The 22,204-nt window shown below is 43.9% G+C and overlaps 1 protein-coding gene across 1 annotated transcript in view; it reads right to left on the bottom strand.

Annotated features, from left to right (window-relative positions):
* Nucleotides 1–22,204, bottom strand: part of LOC124787862 (cationic amino acid transporter 2) — a 437,092-nt gene that overhangs the window by 278,825 nt on the left and 136,063 nt on the right. The window contains exon 2 of the mRNA XM_047254825.1: nucleotides 18,971–19,015. The gene's annotated coding sequence lies outside the window, so the exon portion shown is untranslated. The remainder of the gene's footprint in view (nucleotides 1–18,970; nucleotides 19,016–22,204) is intronic.

Genomic DNA, 22,204 nt, shown 5'->3' with positions numbered 1-22,204 from the left:
TATTGAAAGGTAGACACAGACGGCGCTCTGGTAGGTATGCCAGTACGCTGTCAGTTGGCGGACGACGTTCAACCATTATCTGCACATCTATTATCCGCCAGGTGGCATAGGCCGTCACCGGATCAAAATTGATCCTCCTTTTCAGGTATATCAAGTTTTTTCTGGCAGTGTGTATGACCAGAAGAATGTTACACACACCAGAATTAATTATAACAAAATAAATACACTACTGGCCATTAAAATTGCTACACCGAGAAGAAATGCAGATGATAACGGGTATTCATTGGACAAATATATTATACTAGAACTGACATGTGATTACGTTTTCACGCAATTTGGCTGCATAGATCCTGAGAAATCAGTACCCAGAACAACCACCTTTGGTCGTAATAACGGCCTCGATACGCCTGGGCATTGAGTCAAACAGAGCTTGGATGGCGTATACAGGTACAGCTGCCCATGCAGCTTCAACACGATACCACAGTTCATCAAGAGTAGTGACTGGCGTAATGTGACTAGCCAGTTGCTCGGCCACCACTGACCAGACGTTTTCAATTGATAAGCGATCTGGAGAATGTGTTGACCAGGACAGAAGTCTAACATTTTCTGTATCCAGAAAGGCCCGTACGGGACCTGCAACATGCGGTCGTGCATTATCCCACTGAAATGTAGGGTTTCGCAGGGATCGAATGAAGGGTAGAGCCACGGGTCGTAACACATCTGAAATGTAACGTCCACTGTTCAAAGTGCCGTCAATGCGAACCAGAGGTGACCGAGACGTGTATCCAATGACACCCCATACCATCACGCCGGGTGATACGCCAGTATGGCGATGACGAATACACGCTTGCAATGTGCGTTCACCGCGTTGTCTTGCAAACGTCCCCATCTGTTGACTCAGGGATCGAGACGTGGCTGCACGATCCGTTACAGCCATGCGGATAAGATGCCTGTCATCTCGACTGCTAGTGATACGAGGCCGTTGGGATCCAGCACGGCGTTCCGTATTACCCTCCTGAACCCACCGATTCCATATTCCGCTAACAGTCATTGGATCTCGACCAACGCGAGCAGCAATGTCGCTATACGATAAACCGCAATCGCGATAAGCTACAATCCGACCTTTATCAAAGTCGGAAACGTGATGGTACGCATCTCTCCTCCTTACGTGAGGCATCAGAACAACGTTTCACCAGGCAATGCCAGTCAACTGCTGTTTGTGTATGAGAAATCGGTTGGAAACTTTCCTCATGTCAGCACGTTGTATGTGTCGCCACCGGCGCCAACCTCGTGTGAATACTCTGAAAAGCTAACCATTTGCATATCACAGCATCTTCTTCCTGTCGGTTGAATTTCGCGTCTGTAGCACGTCATCCTCGTGGTGTAGCAATTTTAATGGCCAGTAGTGTATTATATACTATAATACTATTAATATCAGTATATAATATATAATAAAAAATAATTATAATAATATAAAATAGCATCGTTCACACTTTTAGCCTGGGTTCTGTTACAGGTGACAGTATCAATTTAAACTGCCACGTCCATCACTTAAATGGCGTCATACTAAAATATTTGCACCAAATTGTGACCCACAGCTTGCATTTGTCTACAAGTGTTATAATAACTTTTTGATTATGTATAATCACAACAGCAGAAACAGACACAATAATAGAAGCAAAAATGCTGCTTACGTCTGTTTACGAGCCGCCACTGACTTTAGGATCACTTATCAGCCTAGTTAGTATAAATGTATCTGAAATGTAAATTTTTCCCATTCAAATTGGGCTCAAATTTCAAATAAGATCTCGGGAGCTTTTTCTAAGTGTGCTGTTTCTGTCGCTTGGGCCTTAAACCGGCTCCGGTTGTGACTCTGATACTACAGTCTGAGAATGTTTTTTCGTTTTGTGAAGTGTGCACTTTGAAGTTGCGAATCATTGCACCAGCTTGATACCGTATCAGACAGTACTGCAGTACAGATAACAACCGCATCATGTTGAAAAGGTCTGTGGTTACAATTTATATTTTGTCCTAGGCCATAAAATGCAGTAGGAATAGCAAAGGTCCTGCGGCGCGCATGATATGTACTTTTTTAAAAATAATTCTGTAGTAAATGCCACTTCATAATTACAAAGACTATAGCAACATTTTATATCACGCCATATCTATGTAAACCATTTTTTTTCTTATGGTAGTCAGATCCATGCTCGCATATACTCTTTGTATAGGTAATATCAGTTCTATGGTTTTCCATAATAAGTACTGCACAACTCACCATTCAAAAAGATGAAAGTGTCACAAATTTATTTGCGGGATCCGTTTTTCGCAACCGCTGTCCTCCTGTACGACCGACAAGTTTTTATTATATTTTGAGTTATATATACGTAATTCACGCGCCTGCAGAAATTGTATATTGCCCGTTACATGTAACGGCTGGTAAGGGGAGGCTGTATGACGCCTTTGGAGGCGCCTTTGTCTAAAACACTGACGGAAAAACATCACAGCACCAAAAATAGTTAATGTAGAGTAATGAAATTTCGGGAATACATTTGTTTACCTAACACATCTAAGTGATTAACATTTGATGACCACGATAAGCGCGAGATAAGTCATTGCAAATGTGAAATACTGGTACATTAATAACCCGTGTAATCATCAGAATGTTGAATGCAAACATGCATGCATTGTTCTGTAAAGGTGCCGGATGTCAGTTTGTGGGGTTTGAATTCCATACCTGTTGCATTTGCTCGTTCAGTACAGAGACTGTTAATGCTGCATGTGGATGACGCCGGAGTTTTCGTCCGATGGTGTCTCATATTGCTCGATTGAAGGCAGATTTGGTGATTTAGCAGGCCAAGGCAATATATCGACATCCTGTAAAGCATGTTGGGTTATAAAAGGAGTCTGTGGACAAGCTTTATCCTATTGGAAAACACCCCCCATAATGCTGTTCTGAATGACAGCACAAGTCGAACAACGAGCGTGACGCACAGATATGCAGTCAGGGTGCGTGGGATAACCACGCGAGTGCTCCTGCTGTCATACGAAATCGCACGCCAGACCATAACTCCAGGTGTAGGTCCAGTGTGTGTAGCAAGCAGACATGTTGGTAACAGGTCTTCAACTGGCCTCCTCCTAACCAACGCACGACCATTATTGGCATCGAGGCAGAACCAGCTTTCATCAGAAAACACAACAGACTTCCATATGCCCTTCAATGAGCTCTCGCTTGAAGCCCCTAAAGTCGCAAATGGCAGTCGCTTGGGGTCAGTGGAATGCGCGGTACAAGGGCGTCTGGCGCGGAGCTGTTCTTGAAGTAACCCATTAGTAACAGTTCATTGCGTCACTGTGGTGCCAGCAGCTGCTCAAATTGCTGCTGCAGATGCAGTAAGGAGTGCCAAAGCCGTACGCCGAATACGATGGTCTTCCCGAATGCCGGACATTTGCCATACTTGCCCCTTCGCCAGGTAGCGATCCCTCAGGTAAGGGACGCCCTTCCTCGTACTATTTCTGTCCGCTTTCAGACCGCCGTCTCCACATCTCGATACAACCAGTACGTAAGGGACCGTCTTCTTCGACATCTTGGCCAAATACAGAACCTCTTTTCCGAAATCGAAATATCTTTTGGGAAACGAAAGCAGTACCGACGATTATGTCAGTATGTAATTAGTTCTGCCAAGTATAAATATAGATCCCTCTGTCTGTACGGTAGCTTACTTTCACGCTTACTGATTGCGACAGAAACAGTCCATCACCATGGGAGCAGCAAAAAAGGAACGATGTAAAGAGAATGCGAATGTACGCTAATCATTTCTTTTTTATCACTGCATTTGTGCCTACTTTAATTACCACAACTGCATGGCCAAAAGACAATAAGGAAAGAAGAAATTGGTATGTGAATGTGTGAAAAGAAGAACGACATACTCCATATTAATTTACTCTCTCAAATGCGATATCCCTTGCGGCGAAACATTAGTTAATAAAATGCAGCGTGACAATGTTCAAAACGTGACTGAAAATACGTTCACTAAATAGAGACAAGAACATCTATGATTGACATGTCATCTAAAGTCTACGTACAATTTTAAAACGTTAGAAATAAGGAAATGAAGTAATACAGAATGCTATGCTTGTAACGTACGTTGTTGTTCTACATTGTTTAGCTCTGGTATTTACAGGGTCACAGAGAAAGCATCCTAGATTTTAGAGGGAAAAGCCGTAATTGTAATGATATGCACTACAGTAGATACAAGAAGCACAACTTACGGAAAAATAATGTAATGTGTGTTTCAGCTCACTAGCAACATTTAAGCAGATAGTTCCTGTGACTCAGTATGGGCAGAGGTTACATTCGACAACCGGAATAAATTAATAACTGGCTCCTTTTACCGACCCCCGGTCTCAAATGAAACAGTTGCTGAACAGTTCAGAGAAAACTTGAGTCTCATCGCATGTAGGTAACCTACTCATACACTTATAGCTGACAAAAATACATTTTCAGACCCTATTGTAGATAGAAAACAACTTCCGCAATTGTTCTAAATGCTTTTTTTTAAATTATTTTGAGCAATTAGTTCATGAGGCCATTCAAATTGTAAATGGTTACGAAAACACACTTGACCTCTTAGCCACAGATAATCCTGAGCATCACGGCGGATACAGGCATTAGTGAACACACAGTCGGACGGGCTCAATTCCGTAACAAAGAAATTCACCAAAACTAAACGTGAAATATATCCGTTCATAAAAGCAACTAAAAATTCGGTTGACGTCTTCCTAAGAGACAGTCTCCAATCCTTCCAAGCTACGTAAGTGAAGACCATATGTGGCTTAAGTTCAAAGAAATAGTATCAACAGCACTCAAGAGATTCATACCAAATAAATTATAAAGAGACGGAACTGATCCCCCATGGTACACAAAACACGACAGAAAGCTGCTGCAGGAGCACTGAAAAATAATTTAGACGAACGCAAAATCTCCAAGACTGGCGAAGTTTTACTGAGGCTTGAAATTTGGTGCGGATTTCAATGCGAGATGGATTTAATAGTTTCCACAACGAAACTGTGTCTAGAAATGTGGCGCAAAATCCAAAGAGATTCTGGTTCTATGTTAAGTAAACTAGCGGAAAGGCTCAGTAAGCGATGAGGAGGGGGAGGAGGAGGGGGAGACAAGGGACCCGACCCTTCGGAGCAACTAAAATCGTGGCAAATGTCCGGACGCCGGTCTTCCCCTCGCCGTGCCAAGTGGCCACCCGGAGCCCGCTCTTTCGCAATATTACCGTACATAACAGTGACCCCCGCTGCCAGCAGTGATGCACAGTGGCTACATTCCTGCCAAGTGTTATTGCAATATCGCAGAAGGAACATTCAGCTGCTCGTAGCCATATTACGCGACCTCGTTTAAACTCAGTGAGGTGCTGATAATTGGATCATTTTTGACTAGTATCAACTGATCGTGTCCAATCTCTAAAGTAAATAACTCTCACGACCATTACAGCGTGGGGCTATTTAAAGAAAATCTAATTTGCATCCTCATACTGGCACTACTAGCACCTCTCTTATGCGACTGGCGCGAAATCTGAATAGACAGTCATCTTTCAGATGTAGAAACACCATCTTTCGTTTACGTCGCATAACCCTTCCTTGGTGCTGCGATTTTTTTTTCTATCGAAGTGTTTTGTCACAAGGCGTAACGCGCTTTGTTTCTCTGAGCAACAATCACATATTGTTCCCTCTTTTCGTGAGACTTATCGTAATTCGCAACTTAACGGAACTGCGTCATTTTTAGTGCAGTTACTACCGAGATGTTGCTGAGACACTATTACCTTAATTTCGAAGGGAATAAAAGTTAAGTTGAGCGAAAATTGGTGGTGTTTAGTCACCTCAAATTTTACAATTTATGAAATGTAACGATTTTTTATTTGACGAAGATCATTTTATCAAGTGATTTATTTTATTTTTACCAACTGAGAAGGCGGAGAAAGTATGTTTTGAACATTTCAGACAGACAGTAATGGTTTCCGGAAGAGTTTATGTGCAAGAGGAATCTGATGCAATATATTTTGAAACTTGTATACAAGTACTGTGCTGCTCAGCGGTGATTTACCAAACGATATTATATTCACCATAGAGAGAATCGATGTCGATCACAGTAGTCATCCCTGCTCTACGTTTCCCGTTATTGTTTCCTTCTCACCATCGTAATCCCGGTATACTCTGACCGCCATAGTTACTTTGACCACTCGTACACCAAACGTTTCACAGCGCTCTACTGGATCTCAGTTGGCTATTTAGTATACACTGATTAGTGGTCAAGTTCCATCAACATAGGTTAAATGGCACCATGTAGCGCCCGATTTTCCTGTGCAACTGTTGGCGAACCTGTTGTGACTTAACTGTACACGAGGTTCGCCCCCGTTAGCAGAGTGGGCAAGGCGGCGGAATGCCACGCCAAAGGGCCCGGGTTCGTTTCCGGCTGGGGCAGGAGATTTTCTCCGCTCAGGGACAGGGTTTTCTGTTGTCCACATCATCATTTCTTCCCCATCTCCGACGCGCAAGTCGCCCAAAGTGGCGTCGAATGCTATAAGTACTTGCCCTCGGCGGCCGAACTTCGCCGAATGAGGGGATTCCCGGCCCACAATGCCGTACTCTCATTTCCACTGTATAGGAAACAATGTATTGAAATCAGGTTGTGAAAAATCGATCGATATCATTCAAATGAAAGCGATCAATGTTTACAAGTATATTGCGTATGTTACTCGATTTACTCTCGAAACAGATCAGTGCTTAGTTTTTTGTTCACATGTGTAAATCTGCCACTATATTGCGATTTCTGAGGTGATTTGAACGATTTCTCTGTTTTGGGATTACTTTGCCCCCTGATCCTTGCTACTACAGGTTAACAGATATACAACTTATTAAGTAGCGTTGATGCCTAAAGAATGCATATGTTAACCATCGGTATACAGACGAAGGCTCATTTGTAATTGTTACGGCGTCTACAACTAAGAAAAGCAAATGTCAGTCATATATTGCTCGAACTACAAGCTGTTGTGGTTCATGTGCAACATATAATTTCAATTTTATCTGGAGACAAGGAATGAACTATGTTTGACCACAGGTGCCAGATGTGTCGATAAATGAAGCATAGACAACCTTAATTCTGACAGCGATGAATGTTTTGAAATGAGAATTTAGGTCTATGATGGATGAAATTGAAGGTATTATGTTCAACTAAATTTGCAGCTATCTGTGTGGTACTCCATCTTAGAACCTCTCATTATATTAATAATTTTGATGATGGATCACACTGACTTATGGGTGTACTAGATTTTTTCTTTTACGAGGCTTAATAAAGCACTTAAGAAAACTTTAGATCCATGTATTTATTTCTGTGTGGTCGAAGTTTAAGTGTCTCTTTGAAATATTGACCACAAATGAAATGGTAGACGACAATTGTGATGGATGTATAGGCCGGTCAATGTATCCCCAAATCCTCTTACATTTTTCGCCATTACTTCCTCTGCATTTTAGAAAATTTGTTATACTAATAGTAAGTCTGTAATCCTTCCATATAAGCCCCTATGTTCAATATCATTATATATATTACAGAAGTTAAAAACAGTCATAATAACTACGTTTGACTCTGAAAATCAGTCTAAGTATATATGGTTTACGGTACATAGAAAGCAGAAAATACAAACTGAAAATACAAACTGAAAATACAAACTGAAAATACAAACTGAAAATACAAACTGAAAATACAAACTGAAAATACAAACTGAAAATACAAACTGAAAATACAAACTGAAAATACAAACTGAAAATACAAACTGAAAATACAAACTGAAAATACAAACTGAAAATACAAACTGAAAATACAAACTGAAAATACAAACTGAAAATACAAACTGAAAATACAAACTGAAAATACAAACTGAAAATACAAATTCATAGTATCACGTAGTGGATAACAAAAGGCCTTGAGTGAGATTTCTTGCTGTCGTAATTGTTATTGCGAATATGGGCAACCATCAGCTATAGACTGGAAAGGCGACAGTAAAAACTTGTGCCGGACCGGAACTCTAACACGGATTCCGCGCTTATCGCTAATGGTCGCAGTCGTCTTACCATTTGGCTACCCGTGCACCACTCATGCTCAGACCTGAACTTTAAAATGTCAACCATGTGTCGACAATCTGTACTCTTACATCCACTATGTACATTCTCGTACAAGCGAGACATTTTACTTGAAAGTCGCTCGCCCGGTGTCGACGGAAACATATGATATTGCAGTGCCTGTGTTATTCCGAATACGATGCAAAGTTCCTTTGGACATGCACGCATGCATGCATGCATGAATGAATGACCTCTCTTATATTTATGGTGAGAGAAGTTTCTCAGAGATTGCGTTATGGCACTTGCCGTGTTCTCCTCGTTAGTGTACTAGCTTTCAAGCCACACGGAATTACATTTCAAATGAAAATTTTGCAAATGTTTTTCTTAGATCGATTGTTATCGCTCTCGTTGTCAGAAATGCTTTTAGTTTTGTTACTGTTTGCTTTCTCGTACGTTTTTCTTTCCGGAACAATTTTCATGCTTCCAGTGTATGTGAGTGCATTCACATACTCGAGTTTCTTCCCCTCTTATGTCGTACTTACTGGATTATCTACCATTGTTATTCCTTTTAAATTACAAATTAGTCCGTTTTTTATTGCCTCTATCATTTTTGGAAGATCATTTTTATTTTTTCTAACGCTACTTGATTACCTCATTATTAAATGGCTTTGACGTTCTCTTTCCTACTCCATTTATTCAACATCTACGTATACGAGTATATAAGGGGCGACCAAAAATGTCCAGCTGAAGGCGTTGCTATAGGGTATGAGCAACGAAATGTGATTCTGATGCAGGTATAGAAGTATCAACCTGCGGGGAAGAAATTAGTGTGGCATTCGTGTCTTTCCAACGTACATGCGGTAAATGCGGAAATGTGAAGTATTGCGACATTATTACAAAATGTGTCCAAACAGGACCAAAATATTGTTATTTTTTTCTTGGATGCCTAAGGTAGCCGGTAGACGTCCATCGGAAATGAAGAATGTGTGTGGGGCAGGTGGACTGTCGAAAACCATTATTGAGGAATGGTGCGGAAAGGTGTGCTGCTGTTTTCGTATAACGAACGTCCCTATACCGCAAATGTAGAGCAGAGGTTACACCAACTGAAGCGGAGGACATCGGAGGACATCGGAGGACCCCCCCCCCCCCCCCCCAATCCCGATCGCTCCCTGCGTGATTATCACGCCTTTTGCCACTTAAGAAAGGTCTTAAAGGGTCGACGATTCCTGCTGCACAGCAAGTAGTTACGGACTACTTCAAACAGCAGGACACAGTGTTTTACCAAACGGGTATCTTCAGTCTGTTGCGTTGGTGGGATGTTTGCCTCAATGCTCGCAGCGATTTTCCGTGATTGGTATCGTATTCTGGATAGTACGGACTTAAAACGGAAACTTTTAGTTCGCCCCTTTTACTTCGAAGGCCAATGTATAGTATGTGGTGTGGTACCTGTGGCAACAATATTGATTATCTTCTCAACCCTAATCAGATATTGAGCGAGGGGAAAGGAATATATGCCTCTACACGCACCTTAATCTTATTCTCGCGATCCCTACAGACATATATGGTGGCGACAAAACAATGGTCGCCCAGTCTGCTTCAAATGCAGGTTTTTTTAAATCAACATGGTTTTGCAAGTACTAGGTCGTCATTCTTCCAAGGATTACCATTTCACTTCTCCTAGCAGTCTCTGTTACACTTTGGTACGGGCTACACCACCCTGTTAAGACCCTAGCAGAGAGAGTCTGCATTCGTTCTATGTCTACCAACAGAACTCTAGACATTTTCTGCATTATGCGAAGTCTCAGACGTATGTCGACAGATACAAAAAGGGCTGGATCCACGCAGCAACCATGCTTCACACCTCCCATCACAGCTGTTTTGTTTGTTTCTCCCTCCACACTTCGAAAACTGCTGTTGTAAGCGTCGTTGCCTTACAGCCTCTTGTCCTGTTTTGTTCGATTCGATGTTTCGAGGATTATTTTCCATTTCACTTCTTCAATAACCTTTTCCCCAACCTATGAGATGTACATGCACCTTCTAAGCTCTCAATGTTTTTTTTTTTTAAATTAGCAAAACTAACAAGTCGGGCCTGTGAAGGTGTGTGCGTAACTTTTTCTTTTAACCATGATAACAAGTAAGAGATAAAATTAGAATTTTTCATGAAATTATTATTACCGTTGTTTTCATTTGATGCATCATGTATTTTGTTGACTTCATAAATTCAGTGGTATGTGATTTCCTTCTTTCACTATGATTTTCAGGAGTTAGTTTGTAATAAGTACGTGATCTTTTAATAACTTGTTGCACTCATCTTTTTCTTTCACACAACAGTCTGTTTTCTTTATATATTTTCGACACAGCGTTATTACAACTCTCCGATTCGTTTCAACGTGTCTGACTCTCCATATACGACTCTACACGTTGTACATTGTATTCTCTTCCCGCCAACGGCGAGAAAGAGGGGAAGGTGGTGGTGGTGGTGGTATCTACATACACTAAGTAGAGCACAACATTGACGAAGTACTTACTTATTGCAATCTTTTCTTGAGTTAATTTCAAAGTACGAACTAACAATATTTATGGCAATAATTTCAAATGTAATTCCATAATGGAAAAATTTTCAAAAAAATTAAATACATGAAAAATAATTAGGTTTATAGAAAAATTACAAAATAAATATTATTTATATTCAAATTCTATTCAAATGCATATTATTCACATAAACTCACGTAGACATTCTATTTATGTATAAAAATGAAACTGCAAACTGATCCTTGTTGGGTCGCATAGTGAATTTATTCCATTACAACCTCCCTATTGACTTCATCATTCTTTTCGTCATAATCCTCAAACACCCAATGACGTTTGTTCTGCTGAATGCTAATTGTTCCTACAAAAAGATTTTTTGTTTCTTTTTCCATTTCTCTTTGAGCAGTGATTCTGGCATTATGACATACAACCCTTACAGTTATGTAGTCCCTACGTTCTTTTACATTTATTTTCTTCAGTATAAAGTCATGTTTGCCCGAAGGAATCATCTTACAATTTTCCTATAGGTGTGTTTCGTTTATGAAGGATACTATTCTCTACTGCATCTTTCTCTACAGCGTCAGCACCTCACATGGTGTGTTTCACTATCCACTGCCTCTATTCCCCTGAAATATGCTATAGCTTGGTCATCACTGTAATGTCAAAAAGTGAAACAAGTTTTAGCAATCCATCCAAAGGAAAATGTCAGCACGCTGATGATGCAAGAGTACATTCTAACTTCAGGAGCCAATAGAAAGCAGTGCATCTGATTTACGAACAAATAAAAGAAAGAGGAGAAAAAGTGATTCTTGTTTCGTGTCACTTAAAATACTTATTCGACCAGCGTATGGAGGAAAGTATGTGGGGAAGTACAACCGTGGTAAGAGAAATGAATGTAGAAATAGCTTAAGTGACTTCTGGAAAGAAGACCTCTGGATAGCGAGTTCTTGGCAATCACATCAAAATCCCGGAAAAAAAGTCCAGTAAATTACGCCTGTACGCAAAAAAATTAAAAATAACATAAAAACGCTTACACTTTACCAGGCGCAGATGCCAGTGCGGCCCCATAATTTACTTGTGATTTACGGGATGGAGTTCAACTTCTTTCAAAGTCAAAACAATGTGGAAATGCAATAATTCGAAACTGCAAGCAAATAACGCGCATTTCATCTCTCAGCTCAGTGAACAGTTTGCTCAAACAGAAGAATGTAAGAATGTGAGTAAGGGATGCACATAAATTGATAAAGTGACGCTACAAAATTGAGACAAAGATGTTGGGGAAACAAGAGTGCAATAAAGGAAGGAAGGAGTTTATCCCCGACAGATAACTGAAAATAATGAATGATTGTTTGTTTGTTTTGGTTTTAGGGCGCAAAACTGCTATGGTCATTAGTGCCTGGTCTGTGACTTATGAAAAGATAAAAAAAGAAAATGGAAACCAGCATGAATGGGAACGAAACTCAAAAAATTGGAGAAACTAAAAGCAGATGGAAAGCTTAAAAAACCACTACAGAAAGGGGTTGGTTGTCCCCAAAAAGAGCTTCAAATGACTGACGTCATCTCACTGGCACTAATAAACTCGGGAACGCGATCGGCTGAGCGCGTGTCATCTGCTGAAATGGACGATATTTCAGGCGACAGCTGTAGACGGGCGCGTAACGGAGTAAAATAGGGGCACTCAATTAAAAGGTGTCTTACCGTCCACAGCTGAGACCAGTGGGGACAGAGTGGGGGAGAATCGCCGCTTAAAAGATGTCGATGGCTAAAAAGACAGTGCCCTATCCGGAGTCTAGTTGAAATTACCTCCTCCCGACGACGCATTCGGGAGGAAGAGGTCCAAGCACAGGGAAGAGCTTTCACGTCCCGCAATTCATTATGGGGAAGCGTGCCATAAAAGAACAACACGACGACATAAAACACTCCGCAGATCGGAGAAGGGAATCGATCGAATAGCTGGCCGAAGAAGAGAGACTGCAGCCTTGGCCGCTATATCGGCGGCCTCATTTCCACAGATACCAACGTGTCCTGGGATCCAGAGAAACGCCACAGAGACGCCCCCCAAGTGGAGCAAGCGTAGGCAGTCCTGAATCCAGTGGACCAGAGGGTGGACAGGGTAGAGAGCTTGGAGACTGAGGAGAGAGCTGAGAGAATCTGAACAGATAACACACTGTAACCGCTGATGGCGACGGAGAACAGCGTAAAGCTCCGCAGTATAAACCGAACACTGGTCGGGAAGACGAAATCGATTTGGGGGGTCGGCAACAATATAGGCACTCCCTACACCAAACGATGTTTTTGAGCCGTCAGTGTAAATAAATGTGGCTTCCTTCATTTGTGCACATAGAGCAGAAAATGCCCGACGATAAACAAGTGAAGGGGTACCATCCTTGGGAAACTGACAAAGGTCACGGAGCAGGCAGGTCCGGGGACAGTTGGTTGGTTGGTTTGGGGAAGGAGACCAGACAGCGTGGTCATCGGTCTCATCGGATTAGGGAAGGATTGGGAAGGAAGTCGGCCGTGCCCTTTCAGAGGAACCATGCCGGCATTTGCCTGGAGTGATTTAGGGAAATCACGGAAGACCTAAATCAGGATGGCCGGACGCGGGATTGAACCGTCGCCCTCCCGAATGCGAGTCCAGTGTCTAACCACTGCGCCACCCCCCTCGATAGGTTCGGGGACGGAGCCAAGGCGGTGCTGTACCTCAAGTTGTCAAGGAAGTTTTAGGAAAGCGGAAGGAAAGAGAATGGAGCAGTTGACGGAAGCGGACTCCCGGGGGTAGTAGGGAGGATGGCGGCCTGCATACCCTAAATCCAAGGAGGCGTCGAAAAAAATGTGATGGGCTAGTTTAGCAGGCATGGAAGACAAATGGCTAGCCTAACGACTCAGAAGGACAGCTCGCCGATTGGACAGCGGAGGTTCAGCAGTCTCAGCATAAAGGCTTTCCACAGGGCTGGTGTAAAAAGCTCCAGACACTATACGTAATCCACGGTGGTGGATAGAGTCGAGACGCCGAAGAATAGACGGCCGAGCAGAGAAGTAAACTATGCTTCCATAGTCCAATTTCGAGCGCACTAAGGCGCGATAGAGGCGGAGAAGGACCACTCGGTCGGCTCCCCAGGGGGTACCATTCAGGACACGGAGGGTGTTGAGGGATCGCAGACAGCGAGCCGAAAGATAGGAAACGTGGGAGGACCACCACAGTTTTCTGTCAAACATAAGACCCAAGAATTTAGCGACGTCCGAAAACGGAAGGTTGACAGGTCCTACATGTAGGGAAGGTGGAAGAAACTCCGTACGACGCCAAAAATTAACACAAACGGGCTTACTGGGAGAAAAGCGGAAGCCTGTTTCGATGCTCCAAGAATGGAGGCGATCGAGACAGCCTTGAAGACGTCGTTCAAGAAGGCTGATCCGTTGAGAGCTGTAGTAGGTCGCAAAATCGTCCACAAAGAGGGAGCCCAAGACATCAGGAAGGAGACAATCCATAATTGGATTTATGGCAATGGCAAACAGTAGAACACTTACCACGGAGCCCTGGGGTACCCCGTTTTCTTGGGAGAAAGTTTGGGGAGAATGGTGTTCACTCCCACTTTAAATGTGCGCTCTGCCATAAATTCGTGAAGAAAAAGGGGCAGCCGACCTCGAAAGCCCCAAGAGAACAGTGTGCGGAGGATGCCTGTCCTCCAACAGGTATCGTATGCTCTCTCCAGATCAAAAAATATTGCTACTGTTTGGCGTTTCCGGAAAAAATTGTTCATGATGTAAGTGGAGAGAGCAACAAGATGGTCAACTGCAGAACGATGCTTTCGAAAACCGCTTTAGGCAGGTGTTAAAAGACTGCGGGACTCCAGCCACCAAGCTAAACAGCAATTCACCTTACGCTCCAAAACCTTACATACACTACTCGTGGGAGAAATGGGGCGATAGCTAGAGGGGAAATGTTTGTCCTTTCCAGGTTTCGGAACAGGAACGACGATAGCTTCCCGCCATCGTCTGGGAAAAGAACTGTCGGTCCAAATTCGATTATAAAGGCAAAGGAGGTAACGCAGACTATGGTATGACAAATGCAGTGACATTTGGATGTGGATACCATCCGGTCCCGGGGCGGAGGAGCGAGAAGAAGAGAGTGCATGTTGGAGTTCCCGCATGGAGACAACAGTATTGTAGCTTTCGCGATTTTGAGAGGAGAAAGTAAGAGGTCGCTTTTCCGCTGCACGTTTCTTCGGGAGAAACGCTGGCGGGTAATTTGAAGAGCTCGAAATCTCAGCAAAGTGGTGCCCCAGTGAGTTAGAAATTGCGACGGGGTCTATTAATGTATCATGCTCGACAGTGAGCCCAGAGACCGGGGAGAAACTAGGCGCGCCTGATAAACGTCGAAACCGACTCCAAACTTCCGAGGAGGGAGTGAAGGTGTTAAATGAGCTAGTAAAGAAGTCCCAGCTTGCCTTCTTGCTATTGCGGATGACGCGACGCCATCGCGCACGGATCTGCATATAGCGGATACAGTTGTCCAAAGTAGGATGGTGGCGGAAAACGCGAAGATCACGTCGCCGCTCACGTATTGCGTCACGGCATGCCTCGTTCCACCAAGGAACTGGGGGGCGCCGGGGCAATTCGGAGGTGCGAGGTATTGAACGTTCCGCAGCTGTAAGAATAACGTCTGTAATATGAGTGACCTCATCGTCGACGCTAGGAAAGTGACGGTCATCGAATGTCGCTAGAGAGAAAAAGTGTCCAATCGGCTTGGGCAAACTTCCAGCGTCTCGGGCGCATATATGGCAGTTGTGGCTGCAATCTAAGGACACATGGAAAATGGTCACTCGAGTGTGTATCAGCAAGGGCGAACCATTCGAAGCGCCGAGATAGCGGAACAGTACCAACCGAAAGGTCCAAATGAGAGAAATTTGTCGTGGAGGCAGACAAAAATGTAGAGTCCCCAGTGTTGAGGCAAAAAAGATCCGCTTGGTTGAAGACGTCTAGCAACGGTGAGCCACGCGGACAAGGATGTGGAGATCCCCGAAGTGGGTGGTGGGCATTGAAGTCCCCAACCAACAAATAGGGGGGTGGAAGGTGACCAAGATGATGAAGGAGATCAGCTCGTGCCATTGATGTGGACGATGGAATGTATACAGTACAAAGAGAGAAGGTGTATCCAGAAAGGGAAAGACGGACAGCGACTGCTTGGAAGGAACTGTTTAAGGGGATTGGGTGATAATGGAGAGTATCATGGAGAAGAATCATGAGTCCTCCATCTGCTGGAGTGCCTTCAACAGAGGGGAGATCAAATCGGACTGACTGAAAATGGGGGAAAACAAAGCAGTCGTGGGGACGCAGCTTTGTTTCCTGAAGACAGAAGATGACCGGCGAGTAGGATCGTAAGAGGATCGACAATTCATCCCGATTGGCTCGAAGGCCGCGGATATTCCAGTGGATAATGGACATAGGGTGAACAGAAAATGGAGGAATGTGACCAAGGTTGCCGTCAACTCAGCGATTGCTCAGAGCTTGCGACCGACGGCGTGGAACGGCACTCAGCCGAAGGCAGAAGATCCTGATCCATAGATTGTTCAGGAGCAGCTCCTGCCATCAGCGATCGACCGGTTGATCGGTCGCCAGCAGTGCGCCTCGGCGACACAGAAGACAGCCGATGGCGGTTACCGCCGGGTGTTGCTGTAGATGAGACACGTCGTGGCGGAGAAGGAGAGGAAATGGGTTTCTTAGTAGCCTTCTTGGAAACATGATGTTTAGATGAAGGAGGAACCAGTGGTTGTTGGGGTACGTAAAAAATCTTCACGAGAATGCTGTTTATTGGAAGTCCAGGTGTCTGACTTTTGGGATCGAGATTTAGCAGAACCCGACGAAGGGTGAGCCATAGATTGAGCAGGCGAAAGTGGGGAGGTTCAACGGGCGATCTTTGCGCTGGCCGATCTGACGACCGTGTCACTAAAGGTGAGATCACAAGTCTGTGTGGCCGCCTCCTTTGTTGGCAGAGGAGAGGCAAGGACAGTGCTGTATTTTCCTGTCTGAGGCACAGTGGGCTTTCGACTGGCGAATAATTTTCGAGCAGCAAAGGTCGACATCTTTTCCTTCACTCTGATTTCCTGAATGAGCTTTTCTCTTTAAAAATGGGGCAATCTCGAGAGGAAGCAGCGTGGTCACTCATACAGTTGATGCAACGAGGGGATGGAGGTGGTCAAGCACCCTCATGGGCATCCTTGGCGCACGTAACACATTTGGCCGGGTTGGAACAGGACTGGCTGGTATGATTGAACCGCTGGCACCGATAGCAATGCGTAGGGTTTGGAACGTAGGGGCGAACGGAAATTTTCGATGGGAGTTGAACTCTGTCAATGTCAAGAAGACAGTACGGGTTGGATCGATGTTCGTGTCAACCCTTTTCATAACTCTATGAATAGCCGTTACGCCCTGGTCAGACAGGTAGTGTTGAATTTCCTCGTCAGACAATCCGTCGAGGGAGCGTGTATAAACGACTCCACGTGAGGAATATAAAGTGTGGTGCGCTTCCACCTGGAAAGGGAAGGTGTGGAGCAGTGAAGTACGCAGCAATTTTTGTGCCTGGAGGGCACTGACTGTTTCTAACAACAAGGTGCCATTCCATAATCTGGAACAAGACTTTACAGGACCTGCAATTGCGTCGACACCTTTCTGAATAATGAAAGGGTTGACCGTGGAGAAGTCGTGACCTTCATCAGACCGAGAAACAACAAGAACTGTGGCAACGATGGAGGAACTGTCTGCGGCTGAGACTCATTGAACTTACGCTTGTGAGCAGACATAGTGGAAGATGAGGAAACCATTGCAAAAGAATCCTCCATGATTACCGGCGTCTCCGATGGCGCGCTCCTCCCTTCTGGGGGCCCTCTCTAAGGGCACTCCTGCCTTAGGTGATTGTTCACACCCCAGGTTACACCTCCCGAGAAATGGACGGAGGGACCAATCAGCACTTTCGGAAGGTATCAGCTCGGGTAATCACCCCCTCCTTGGGCCTGGTCATTACCAGGGGGTACGTACGTGTCTGTCTACCCGGGGCGGGGAATTACGCGTTACCCCGTCACCGGCTATGCATGAAAATGCGTGGGTCAGCCTTCGGACATGCACAGGGAGGAAGAAAGAGAAAGGGAAAAACAAAGAAGGGAAAGGAAAGAAGAGAGGTCTCAAACGCCGCAGCGGAGAAAAGGGTAAAGAGAAGAGAAGGACAATGGAAGGATGAAGACATGCAAGTAGAGAAGACGAAGAATGTGTTACATTTACAACCGCCCGCCTCCGGACGTAGGCACAAAACATATTCCCAGAGGGTGAGAAAGGGAAGGAAAGAGCCAGAGGTGAGGAGAAGGGGGGGGGCGAAGAGGGGGGATAGGGAAGGATGCGGAAAAGGCAGGTATGCAGCCCGGAAAGGAAGGAGGGCCACATTAGCTCGGGGTCCCGTGTTCGCTACGCACGTATCCACAAAAGGGTTGTGGCCCCCCTGCAGGGAATGAATGATAGTATATAATGGGGCGCCAGTTACGGTTTTGTGAAACGTAACAGATATTGATCAATGAACTGAGAAGGATAACAGAAAGTGTGTGAAGACTGAATGGAAAAATATGAAATTATAGAGGAACTGGAAACTGGGGAAGCTAGTAAGTTGATAAAATAGGAACCCAGAGAAAATCCCCAAGAAAGGCTAACAGAATAATCGTGGGAGGAAAACCTATAGACTCAGGAACTAGGAAAAAGATTTGGAGACAATGCTATCAAATTAAAAATGTGTACGTCTATTCTGATGTAGAGCCAATGAAGCGTACAACTCTGAAAAGAAGTATGTGAAAATGAAGCGTTAAATCAAATTGCAAGTTATGTGGGTAATTAAAGAAGGCATAATATAGAGATAAAAACAGTTAATATGGTTGTAAATTGTTTCTTCCTTACATTATTCATAACCAGTTTTTACCAGGAAACTCAAGTTACTATATTATCTCTATTGACGGTGAGAAGGGAACACGCAAAATACATGATGGTTTCGGAAAGCTGAAATGGCCGAGCAGCGTCCTCCTGAAGTGAGAGATTATGCTAAACGTCCGATGTTTGCAGACTGTTTATACCGATCTGTCTGAAGACATAATTGCAGCGGCACGGATGCTAAAGCTCCGCACATCTTCAAAGGACATCTTAACTTCGGTCTGTTTATAAAAGGACGTCCTCTGACTACGTAATCATTATAGGCTCCCAAAGCGGTTAGCACTTACTTGTGGAAAACATGAGGGATTACGTGCAAGAGAATTTTTCACCTAATCAGTGGGACACGAGAACAAGTTCTTACCTCAATAAAATGGTCCCTGGTTCCGGCGGACGATTATCACGGATCCTAGAAAAAAGACAAAGGAGGCATTAGCAGTGGCATTTAGAATTACCATATGAAAGTTAGTTTGCTTTACTGCATAACTGCTGACTTTATGTACAGTCGCGTAAGTGACGAACTACCAATAGCCTCGTTGTTTAGTCTATTTAGCAGGGCCCATATTACTACCATCGAGTCAAAACAATAACAGTGACGATGATGTAAGGCTTTTAGTCCTTGAAGGCATTTCTGTCTGCTTATCGTAAGTTTTTACCGTGATATTTCACGAGGACACGCCGAACCACTTCACAGTATATGCACGTCTTTCCTGAAGTTATTCACAGTGCGATGAATTTTCATTAGTCACCATTGTACTTGTTTACAATAACACGGCCGCGTGTTTCCGACAACGGCCACGGAGGCCAATAATACTGTGACCGGGTAACACTCTCGTTGTGTATGTTACACAAAGTACTAGTTGAAGTCAACACAGACTACTTTCTGAGAACGTTAACAGGTAACACAATTACATATGCACACTTGTTTTCCGTAACTCAGAACAGTAGACTACTTTTTGTACGAAGATATATGTACCGTACAGCAATTTAGCCTTGTTTCCTCAAGATCTCTCAAAGATGCCATCGCTGCGCACCTGTTAACTGCAAAGAAACCCTGGGTGGAAACCTCTCACCATAGACAACGCAATGGCCGACGGCCTCACGTAACGACCGACAGCAGTGGCGTTTGCGTAAAATTGTCAGTGCTAACGGACAAGCAACACTGCGTGACATAGCTCCAGAAATCAATGTGGGTCGTGAAAGGATGTATCCGTTAGGACAGTACGGCGAAATTTGTCGTTAATGAACTATGGCAGCAGACGACCAACGCGAATATCTTTGATAAGAGCACGGCAATGCCTGCTGGGCCTCTCCTGGGTTCGTGACCATATCGGTTGGACCCTAGACGACTGGAAAACCGTGGCCTGGTCAGATGAGTCTCGATTTCAGTTGGTAAGAGCTGACGATAGGATTAAGAGTGTGGCGCAGATTCCACGAAGTCATCGATCCAAGTTGTCAACAAAGCACTATGCAAGCTGGAGGGGGCTCCACGATGGTGGTCCCACTGAACCGATCACTGACTGCAAATGGTTATGTTCGGCTACTTGGACATTATTTGCGCCATTCATAGACCTCCTGCTCCCAAAGAACGATGGAATTGCTATGGATGACAATATGCCGGTCATGGGGCCACAGTTGTTGCCGGTTGGTCTTAAGAACATTCCGGACAATTCGAACGAATGATTTGGCCGCCGCCCATGTCACCCGACATGAATCCCGCCGAACATTCATGGGACGCAGTCGACAGGTGAGTCCGTGCACAAAATCCTGCATCGCCAACACTCCCGTAACTCACCACTACCTTTCACATAAGACAGCAAGCAGTACCGTGTCCAAACAGAATAATTCTAGGTTCTAAGTATTATAATTTATCTTTAACTATTTATCAGATTGTGAACAGTGAAAAGTGGGCGAAATCGTCTGTATTAGAAATACGATACTAGCAGCACCAATTTCTACAGTGCAGCTAGATGTAGGCACTTCAATTTATACAATGAATAACGATATACTTGATATGCGATCTGAAATTTTCCCGGCGTATTTCCAGTTTGCACAGTTCTCTGGTATCCGACCGGGTAGCGTCGTAATTTCTCCACAGTGTTTCAGCAGACGTACACGCTGCCATCTTCAGGTGGTTCCTGACGAATGTATTCGTCAGGAACCACCTGAAGATGGCAGCGTGTACGTCCGCTGAAATACTGTGGACAAATTACGACGCTACCCGGTCGGATACCCGAGAATTGTTCAAATGATATACTTGCTGTGGAAAATTGCCACACCAAAAGATTTCTTAGTATGGTTCCATTTCAAAAAGCAGAGTTGGTGTCGATATCTCTGTACTTAATTTAGCTATGGATAGAAACAATAAGAATTTAGTTAAGACTTTTTCACACCTCAGCCTGGTCACAAAAATAATCGGATATCTTAAACGATTGGAAATATCTAAGGTGAACAGTTCAGCTAAATCACCCGGTATGTGTACAGACCCCCATTTCCATCTCCCCCCCCCCCCCCCATCCTCCTCCCAAATGCACACAATTTTGGGAGGTGGTAGTATGGACGAAAACAACAAAAAGACGTCCATTAAAAATAGACTCTAAAATGCATTCCTTAAGAGCTATGAGCATTTGTTCATCTTTGGTACTGTGGAACGTATCTTCCAATGCAAGCACATTGCTGTTAGAAGCGACCTACAGAGTGCAGAAAACAAAGAAAGACAAACTCCTTTGTTACTGTCGCTGAATACGTTATGCAGTAAAGGTCTGGTAAGTGTCGTTACTGTAAACCGTATTTACAGTTCTGGGTAACTGCAACGCAGACATTAGTTCTAGAAGAACCAGCTTGCGTATTACAAGTTTTTGAAATTCTCTCTCACTGTAGTTTTATCCTCGCACTTACGAACATAATGGAAGCCTGTTATTCCACACGGGAATTGCAAAGAGCTTGCCAGACCATAACAGAAGGTTATTCTTGCTATTTCCCGTGTGGACTGATAGTTTTGTGGTATTCTGTTAACTGCAAAGATAAAACTACAGTATAAAAGCGTTTCACTTACTTATCGAAAAACGAAGTGGTTCCATTAGAAATAATGTATGCGCTGCATTTACCTAGTACTGTGGATACTGTTTACTGTAACAACAGATCTTTATTGCACGCTTTAACTATGGACGAAAACAGCGGAATGTGTCCTCGTTTGTTTACCTCCTTGATCCTCCTTGATTCTGCAGGTTGTTCTTAATAGCAAAGAGGTCGCAGTTGAAATGTGTTTTACAGTAGCAGATATGAAGCGCTGATAATTCTTAGAATGAGCATTTTTGAGCCCACGTTCACTGCACTTTTTTTCTTGTTTTGGTACATACTGTCATTTCTCAAAATACGTAATAGACGGAGACACTACAGGAAAAAAGAGTAACAGTATAGCTCTTCGGAAGTAACAAATCTCCACCGTAATGGTAACATGTACAGTTAAGGCGTAATACCGCAGCGTAGCGCTACGCCAAAGACATCTGTACCGGACAGCTAATGGCCGTTTGCGTCATCAGGTGATAACTGCCACGTTCCACATCACGCTGCCCTCTAATGGATTCAGATGGTGGTC

The sequence above is a fragment of the Schistocerca piceifrons genome, chromosome 3 (assembly GCF_021461385.2).
Source record: "Schistocerca piceifrons isolate TAMUIC-IGC-003096 chromosome 3, iqSchPice1.1, whole genome shotgun sequence".
Taxonomy (NCBI): domain Eukaryota; kingdom Metazoa; phylum Arthropoda; class Insecta; order Orthoptera; family Acrididae; genus Schistocerca; species Schistocerca piceifrons.
Note: the sequence above shows the minus strand (reverse complement) of the source record. Positions and strands in the feature narration are given on the sequence as shown.